Source organism: Micrasema longulum, unplaced genomic scaffold (genome assembly GCF_059751315.1).
Source record: "Micrasema longulum isolate JH-2025_06_02 unplaced genomic scaffold, ASM5975131v1 h1tg001467l, whole genome shotgun sequence".
Lineage (NCBI taxonomy): Eukaryota > Metazoa > Arthropoda > Insecta > Trichoptera > Brachycentridae > Micrasema > Micrasema longulum.
The window spans coordinates 367,113-377,330 of record NW_028278653.1 but is presented as its reverse complement, the minus strand read 5'-3'; the positions used below and the strand labels follow the sequence as shown (position 1 = coordinate 377,330).

At 32.8% G+C, this 10,218-nt stretch overlaps 1 protein-coding gene across 1 annotated transcript in view; it reads left to right on the top strand.

Moving 5' to 3' along the window:
• LOC148275293 (glutathione S-transferase 1-like) overlaps positions 1 to 10,218 on the top strand; it is a 49,212-nt gene that overhangs the window by 7,381 nt on the left and 31,613 nt on the right. The gene's annotated exons all lie outside the window — the stretch shown is intronic.

The window sequence follows — 10,218 nt, the reverse complement described above, 5'->3', positions numbered from 1 at the left end:
TAAAAAACAAATTGTAAACAACTTGTTAAGAATTCTAAATATATATATACACACATATATACACATATATACGTATAAAAAAAATGTTATTAACAAATTAATCTTAAAAACAAATAATTAAAATTAGTTAACAGTAAGTATATATGTGAAAATAATATAATATACGGTACACAAAAATATTTGATAAATTAATATCAGAAAGAGATAAGATAATAATAATACACATCAAAAACAGAGAAAGAATTGTATGAAAAAGAAAGTTTCATTACGACATTAATAATTTGTTTCAAACAGTGCATTTAAGAACGTTTTAAAATTGATAATTGTCGTATTAAAAATGTCTATTTCACAAGTAAATTTGTTGGCTAAGGAATGTAAACGCGGAATCGGAGAGTGTCGTGCATAGTTAGTACCCACGTATGTACTCGTAGTTGCAAACAACTCCGTACTTCTAGTGACTCGATTAGGTATTTTGAAGTTAATGAGATTCAGGAGTTCACAACAATCGAGCTCCGAATTTAAAATTTTAAATAAAAAAAGGAGGTCATTTATTTTTCTACGATCTTCTAATAAAATTAAATTTAAAGTGTCTAATAAATACGTGTAATTTATGTTATCTAAGGGAATATTTAATTTAAAATTTACAAATCTCAAATACTTTTTTTGAATTCTCTCTATGTTCCTAATGTGTAATTTATACAGAGGAGACCACACAATGGAATTATATTCTAACTGACTGCTGATTAATAAAGGGTATCCAATTTAAAACAACAGAGTATTATTTAAGTATTTAAATTTGGAGATTATAAATTGATACACTGCCTCATAATATTCAAAAGTGTTTTATTAAATATATCTATATCATTTGCGTATTCATTTGCAAATATTGAAAATCTGGAGAAAATAATAATCACGGGCAGTGTGCGTGCCAGGGCGAAGAAGCAGAGGCTGAACTGCAACTCGGTGGGTCGACCATGTAACTGGCGACCCTATATGGAGCTGTGGAGAGGTCGCAGAGCCTTGGAGGGTGAAGACGCTTTGTCAATGGAATAGCTGGAGAGAGTACCAATTATCACGACCCTCAGAACTGAGGAACGACAGAGAAGAAGAATTTCATTTGTGAAACCACATCGAAGTAATTTGTACAAATAACAGAAATATTTCACATTATATTCTACCTTTTTTTTACGCATACCGTCTTAAAAATTATGATTTCTGCCAATGGTAAAATAAAATATACATAGTATTATTCCTTTGATTGTTTGAAAATTATTACTATGATTTTGTATATTGTATATTTCCATTACAAATTGTATTTTGACTATAGACTTTCTGTGATTATTATTTGGATTAATGTGTAAAAATGAAAAAAGCCAAAGAAACCAAAAAAAAAAACTCAGTATTTGTTCCATCTGCCAGTCTGTAGCACTAACTATGCACAACACTCTTTCCTCTATCGTTTTTGCTCTAACTATAATGCTTTTTTTCTATCTATTGAAATATTTTACATGCCCCTTAATTTATTTAAAAATAAATGAAGACTTATTATTTCTGGCTGCGATACGATCCCACTTACTATTTAATGATGCTTACACTTAACACACACCTGAACACTTACTCCTACACTAATACATATAAACACACATCTACACCAACTCTCATACAAATACACATAAACACACCCTTTTGTTGTAACACAATTTAATAATATGTATGCTTCTTCTTTAGAAACTTTGCTGGTCTGTCTTTAAACTGTATTTTGTTTTTTGTTACTATATCATTGTCGACTGTTTGTTTCTTTAAAATAAATAAATAAATAATTATAGGATAAAGATGAAGCGGAGCGATGATGTGTTAATATAACAAGGATATTTTTTTAAGGGAAAGTACACACTCGTACTATATCTGTCTCCAACCATATTTACATCATGGACTTCCCAAAACATTGATTTTGAACAGATGGCTATTTATGCTACAGTGACCAATTTGTAACCTACGTTAGAGATCAATCGATCAATGTAAGAGAAAATTCTCTCTTGAATAATTTTATAGAATACCTCCTTACATTTGCAAGTCAATTTCTACTGATCATTCCGTCGACTACTGAAACCATTAAAGATGAGACAGAAATGTGTCTACTTATTACTAGAGCTAAATTGTATTATTTGTGCCACTCACTGAATGATGGAAATGAGTCTACTTATAATAATTACTGAGACTATCTTGCACTTTTTGTGCCAATTAAAATATGACACAAATGTTTACACTTATTTGATTAAAACCAACATTTAATAGACACAGCGTTGTTTATTTATGTTTTGAGTAGTCGTAGAAGTGTGCTGTTAACACAAACAATACTGGCCGCCAGCAGAGTGAAGTTCCCGCTAGCCAAACATTTGCGACGCTTTTATTTCAAACTATGGACCAAAATAGCATATTTATAATCGGGTATCAGTGAAGATCATTAGAACTATAAACAGTAAAGTAAAAATTTTGACCACGAGTGATTTAACGACGAAAGTTTGACAGATAAAGGTACAATGTCGCACTCGATTGTCAATTTCGAGTGCTTCTAGGGCCTAGGCACTCGACACAAAGTCGATTGGTTTTCAATCAACTTTAGTCGCGTGGGTGGTTCAAGAATGCCGCCACTCGTTCATTTACGTAGGCCGCATACGATTCTAAAGACGCATCCAAGAGATGAGTCCCAGCATAAGATCCCCTGTACACATGTACATTAGGCACGGGAAGACAGAAGACATGCATTTTAATAAAATAATTTACCACGCAAGGTTCGTTTCTCTGCTTGAAGGAAAAACATGACAACTAGTAATTATTTATTAATTTCTAAAAAATATTCAGGTATGTACTTAATTTGGGCAGGTAGAAACTAGAAACCCGTTTTTAAAAACAGAAGTTTCGTTTTTTTTTCAAACATTTTTTTTAAATACCTGCCTTACAACAGAGATGAACATTTTTTTATAGAAGGGAGTATAGAAGTCTAGGCATTTACAGAGCTCATGACCTGTCATTGGTTGGTTTATGTGGCCACTTTACACACTGTGTAATATTCACTATTCTGCCTAATTTTATTTTTTCAATATGTTTTTTTATTTTCTTTTATTCAGGAAACATACAGTACAATTACACGGTTTTATGGTATGCAAAGTTAAAACTCTAATAGACCAGTGTAGTTTATGTTTGAAGTACTATGTTTTGAAGATCAGTCTATTCCTTCAAGTCTTCCTTCAATATATCAATATTTATAACTCCCAAGGGGTTTGAATCCAGTTCATGTCTACAAAAATTTGGATAAACTCAAAATATTGTTGAAAAAAAAATATTTCATAAAATATTTATGAGCGTCATGGTGCAATAATTATTTTTATCTCCGTTTAATAAATTGCAAGAATGTTTACCTTATTACAACATTTCGTTACTAACTATTAGATGTAAATTTAAAAAAATAATTGTATTAGGTCATAGTGATGCTGATGATGATTTTGACAAAGATGACGATGATGATGATGAAGACGACGGAGACGATGATGATGATGATAATGATGAGTATGGTGATAAATGGCGATGATGATTATGATGATGATAAATATGATTATGAAGATGATGACGAGAAGATAATGATGATCATAACGATGATTACGGTGATAAAGATGATGATGAGAATGATGATGATGAGAATAATGATGATGATGATGGCAAATAAGACGACGATGATGATAATGATTACGAAGATGGTGGTGATGATGATGATGATGATGATGATGATGATGATGACAAAGATGACGATGATGATGATGAAGACGACGGAGACGATGATGATGATGATAATGATGAGTATGGTGATAAATGGCGATGATGATTATGATGATGATAAATATGATTATGAAGATGATGACGAGAAGATAATGATGATCATAACGATGATTACGGTGATAAAGATGATGATGAGAATGATGATGATGAGAATGATGATGATGATGATGGCAAATAAGACGACGATGATGACAATGATTACGAAGATGGTGGTGATGATGATGATGATGATGATGATGATTATGATGGTGATGGTGATGATGATGATGATGATGATGATGATGATGATGATGATGATGATGATGATGATGATGATGATGATGATGACAAAGATGACGATGATGATGATGAAGACGACGGAGACGATGATGATGATGATAATGATGAGTATGGTGATAAATGGCGATGATAATTATGATGATGATAAATATGATTATGAAGATGATGACGAGAAGATAATGATGATCATAACGATGATTACGGTGATAAAGATGATGATGAGAATGATGATGATGAGAATGATGATGATGATGATGGCAAATAAGACGACGATGATGATAATGATTACGAAGATGGTGGTGATGATGATGATGATGATGATGATGATGATTATGATGGTGATGGTGATGATGATGATGATGATGATGATGATGATGATGATGATGACAAAGATGACGATGATGATGATGAAGACGACGGAGACGATGATGATGATGATGATGATGAGTATGGTGATGAATGGTGATGATGATTATGATGATGATGATGACGACGATGACGATGTAGATAACGAAGACGGTGATAATGACTGCGATGATTAGGATGAAGACGACGACGGTGATGATCACTACGATAAAAATGTTGACGCCTACGGTGATGATGACTACGATGGTGATGATGATGACGACGGTGATGATGACTATGATGATGATGATGATGATGATGATATGTATTGTGTATGTATATAAAATGTAACATAAATAAATAAGGGCCCCTCTTTGTATAAATTAATGTTTGCTTCGTCAATAAAATTCTTAATTTAATTTTATTCCTGGTGTTATGAAAATGGCTTTAATCCTGTGTACTAAAATATTAATATCTTGATTTAACTATAAGACGAAGTTCAATTGTATAAATACCCGTCACTGTTAATAAATTTAATCTAATAAAAATTAGCCTAAATGTTGCCAGGTCTTTTCATAATGTTAATCCGAAAGCTTTTTGCACGCTTTCATGACACAAGCAGGTATGTTGGTTTTGAGCATGACTGAGCGTGTAGGCATGAGTAAAGGTGTCATCATTTTTGAGGGCTCTAGGCATGTCCATACGTATTAACATGCCGTCGGATACAACTGTTTTCTTCATCCGCCTGGACATACGAGTGCCTGGGTACTCCAAATATTGTTCGTATTTTATTTGCAGGCCATTTACGTCAGATATGTTCATTATACGTCTTTGGGTATGAATGACTAATAATATTTCGTTATGTTAATTTTTACTTTGGACCTCTGAATTTATTACTTTGTATCTAATGTAAGCCGTTATCGACATCTACAAGGACAAAGATAACAATTTATGTCAAAATAATATTATTCTCACAACGATGACTTTGCGAAAACGTCTAGATCAACGTATCTTCAAAGATATATAATATATACTGATATAAATAGTAGTGACAGCTATAAATAACATTCTCAGCCAAAATCGAAGCCGAAATTTCGGCTAAAACTTGAAATTAAATCGAAACCTATTTAAATAAATTAAAAGTAGTGATGCAACAGGCCTCTGCTTCTGATTTCGCAAATGCGGAAGTTCTAGACGTTTTTTGACACCAATTTCTGTTTCCGTTTCGGCAACTTATTACTTACTTAATTACTTAGGACTAACAATAGACAGACAATTAACATGGACAATTCATATCAACAATTTAATTAGCAAAGTGGCGACATTATCGAGTCTTTTTTTAAAAATCAAAAATTTTGTTCCAAAAACGGAAAAAATTCTAATGTATGAGGCCTATGTAAAAACTAAAATATGTTATACGCAACTACTATGGGGAGCAGGATATCAAAATGACATAAACAGACCACAAAGACAACAAAATAAAATATTAAAGTTAGTAAATGACCTTCCCTATTTAACTGCAACTAGAGAACTTTTAAACAAACTTAGCCATCAAATATAACTGAACTCTTTCAACTAGAATCATTAAAATTTATCCATAAATTAGCCACTAATGTAATTGTAGACGAAGAATTAAAACTTGTAAAAAAATGAAGTCAACATGGACATAATACGAGAATATCAGACAAATACCATAGACAACTTTTTAAAACAAGACAAGGACAATCAAGACTAATGAACCAGGGACTGAAATTATACAATAAACTACCAGACAAAACTAAACAAAAGACAGACAAACTTTTCAAAACACGTAAAAAATATTATTTTGAACAACAGAGTATGATTGAAAAATGTAAATATTATTCTATGTAAAATGAATGTAATAATCCGTAAGGGTTTATAAATAAATTTTCAAATAAAAAAAAAACTTTTATAACGGAAATTTGAACGGAACTTTCACGTGCAGGAGGGGTGTTCCAGGCGTTCCAGCCAACCACGAGCGAACCGGGCGCGTGCTTTCGACACTTGTCGCAACGCGTTTCTCTGCATACTTTTTTTACTTCATTATACTTACGCCGCGACGTGAGTGTAATCTCGTAAGATTTTCTGTTTTTGTTTGTTTTAGTAATTAATTTGTGTCTTGTGTGTAACTTAACTACAATTATTAAACCAAAAACAAGTCCTGTTCGGGAATTTTTCGTTAAAATCGACGATTTAACAGCCAGATGTAAACTATGTGACAAAATATACTCACAAAAAGGCCGTACAACTACCGCCTTAAAAAGTAACCTTAAGGTGATTTTAAACGAAAAAATAAAACTGATTATTCATAGATGGCGCTTTTACCATTTTTTATTGAAAAATGCCATCTTTACGTTTATTTTAAATGGAAACTTTACAAAACTTCGTTTGCGGAAGCTTTACACTATATTGATTGTAACAAATACCATAACAGTATAATTTAGATTCTTTTCACAAAATTGTTTAAAAAACAAAAAATAACTTAATTATTTTCGTTTAGGATCACCTTAAAGCGATACACGCCGAGGAGTTTGCAGAGTTTGAGAAGTTAGATGAAGCTGTAAAACTTTCACCGGAAACTAAAAAACAAATTTTCAGTCAAGAAATTGAATACCTATTCTTTTATACATGAATTACACCAATATTTATCAGCTCCTTCCAGCAGCGTAGCTAGTGAGCAATTATTTAGCGGAGCTGGTTCTATATATACTTAGAACACTGGAACAGATTGTAATGTGCAAAAGCGGCCAAACTAGTTTTCATAATATATAACTTACCATTACCTAACTTTGAATATTAATTTCATTAAAAATTGTACCTTTTTTTCATAATATAAACGCTCAAACTTAGGCGCTGCTATTGTTAAACCTTACGAGTTCTTAAAATAAGTGTTAAATAAAATACACAATTAAATTAAATATTTATTGTGTATGCAGATAATTGATAGAATTTCGTTTTAAAATTTCTACTTATATTCTTCTATCTTATTTTATTTTTTCATTAGACATGGGTGTATAATGTAGCGCATTTCGTCTTGTTGGGACATTACGAGGGTTGCTACTTAAGTTTTGAGATAGACAAGTCAAAACAAATATTTATGATAAAAAATGGCTTTATTGTTTTTCAAAATATTCTCCTTGAAGATCAATACACTTTTGCATGCGTTTGAACCAATTTTTGAAGCACTTTTTCCAGTCCGATTGAGGTACCTCCAAAACATGTGATTTAAACGTAGCAACCGCTTCTTCAGGCGTCGAAAAACGTTGACCTCGCAATTTATTTTTGATATGTGGGAATAAGAAAAAAAACATTGAGTGCCAAATCAGGACTGTACGCCGAATGACTCATCAGTTCGATGTTTTGAATACTCAAAAATTCACTTGTTTGAGCTGATGTGTGACAGCTTGCATTGTCGTGGTGGAGAATGATTCGTCTTCTGCAATTGGTTTCCCTTATTTTTCAGAACACTTCTAGCAAACAAATAGTGGTGTATCATTCAGGATTGACTATTCTACGTTACTTTAATGAAACGGTGGCTACATGTCCAGTTATCCCAAAAAAATACGCGACCATTTGCTTCGAAGTGCTTTGTGCGCGAACCACTTTCGTTGGATTTGGCTCGTCTTGATGGACCTATACAGTCGATTGTTGCTTAGTTTCGGGTTCATATGCATAGACCCATAATTCGTCGCCTGTCACGTCTTAAAGACGTCTTTTGAAGCACCGCGATTACATTTTTAAACATTTGTTTGTACCAATCGACACGAGGCCTTTTTTGAGCGATTGTCAAATTATGCGGTATCCAACGCGAACAAATCTTTTTGACGACCAAATGTGCATGCAATATTAAATGTATGCGAGTGGGACTAATGCCCAAGCATGCTTCAATCTCACGTACTTACGGTCACATGACGATCTTGTTGATCTTGCAATATCAGTTCACGCAAAGTATCGATTTTTTCACGAAATTCGTCCTGAAACGAAGTGCGACCACGATTGAATTCAGAAAACCACCGAAACAATTGATCGGCACACTATTGTTGGTTTAATCCACGTCAAAAGTCATAGAAAATAAAAATGTTGAAAAAAATGTTCACGATTTAGTTCCATTTTTTTTAACAAAATTATTTTTCAAGGATCTGTAAACACCACAAATATTTCTCGTATGACAAAACGTTCTGAGTACGTTTACCATCAAAAATGACAAACTTTACGATGATAATGTCAGATTTGACATATTGGTGTTGCCATATCTCAAAACTTAAGTAGCAACCCTCGTATCAAACTCTATTTAAAATATAAAGTAGAACTAAATCAAATAAAAGTATTTTATTTTAGATACCTTACCAAATTTTTAATTGTTATGTCGTTTTGTGTACCGGTGTTTTGGGATCTATCTGGCGCGTGCCATCTCTATGAACTTGACGTGGTTACAATCACATTGTCCTAGTGTGCTTTGTCGTGGCGCCATGACTATGGATGTAAAATTACGTAATTTTACCAAAAGTCGCGGTAAAATACCGTAATTTACGGTATTTTACGGTAATTTTCGGTAAGACTTTTGAAACGGAATTTGACGTACCTATTTTTATTTTTCAAAGATATTACAAACACGAGTAGTTTTGCTTTGGGACACTTTACATGACTGCAAAAAACAGGTTTAGATCCATCAGGTAGTTGTCGAGATTTACTAGAAGTATGGGACGTTTAAGCTCATTCGGTATGTACTTTTTTCACTTTTTTTTATAAAAAAGGTTATTATGTTTTGAAACTTAACAGGATCGGTGGACATAGGGTCCTTGGTAAAACCTTAAGTTCGTGACCTTAAACAACCACCGCTCATGCCGCGATTTTGAAAAAATGGTGCTTAAAATCAGTTTTTTGTGTATAATTACGTCCCTGAAGGTTTTAAAGAAAAAAAATATACAAAATTCAGAGAAAATAAAATTTACTTAAAAATAGTTTTTTTTTTCGTAGGATCAATACTTTCCAAGATACACGTTTGACCATCAAATACATTTTATCAAAATAGCGGAAAAGCGCTATTTGCACTACCTTTTTACTAATTGTTTGATAGTTGACCCACTAAAAGTCATCATCATCATCATTCCATGACCGCTACCTAGTTGGAGCATATGGTGTTCACAAAGATCCTCCAGACATCTCGGTAAGATGCCAGCTCCTGTGCATCCTTACAAGTCAGATTCGCATCTCGTAGTTGTGACATGAACTCCAACTAAATAAGCAGCGGAGGTCTAAGACATCTAGAACTTGATGCCTTGTTAAGCAGGCTAACCTAAAGTAGCATTATGAATATGTAATATTACATTATTTTTATATTACTCGTATAATGTACACTGTTTAAAGTATTTGTAAACCTACCGCCTATATATTTGTAAATTTCGATTCAAGGTCACAAACTTAAGGTTTTACTAAGGACCCTATGTCCACCGATCCTGTTTAGTTTCAAAACATAATAACCCTTTTTATAATAAAAAGTGAAAAAAGTACATACCGAATGACCTTGAACGTCCCATACTTTTAATAAACCTTGACAACCACCCGATGGATCTAAACCTGGTTTTTGCAGTCATGTAAAGTGTCCTAAAACAAAGCTACCCGTATTTGTAATATCTTTGAAAAATAAAAATTAGTACGTCAAATTCGTTTCTTACCGAAAAATACCGAAAAATACCGTAAAATACCGTATTTTACAAAAATCTGGTAAAATTCCCGTAA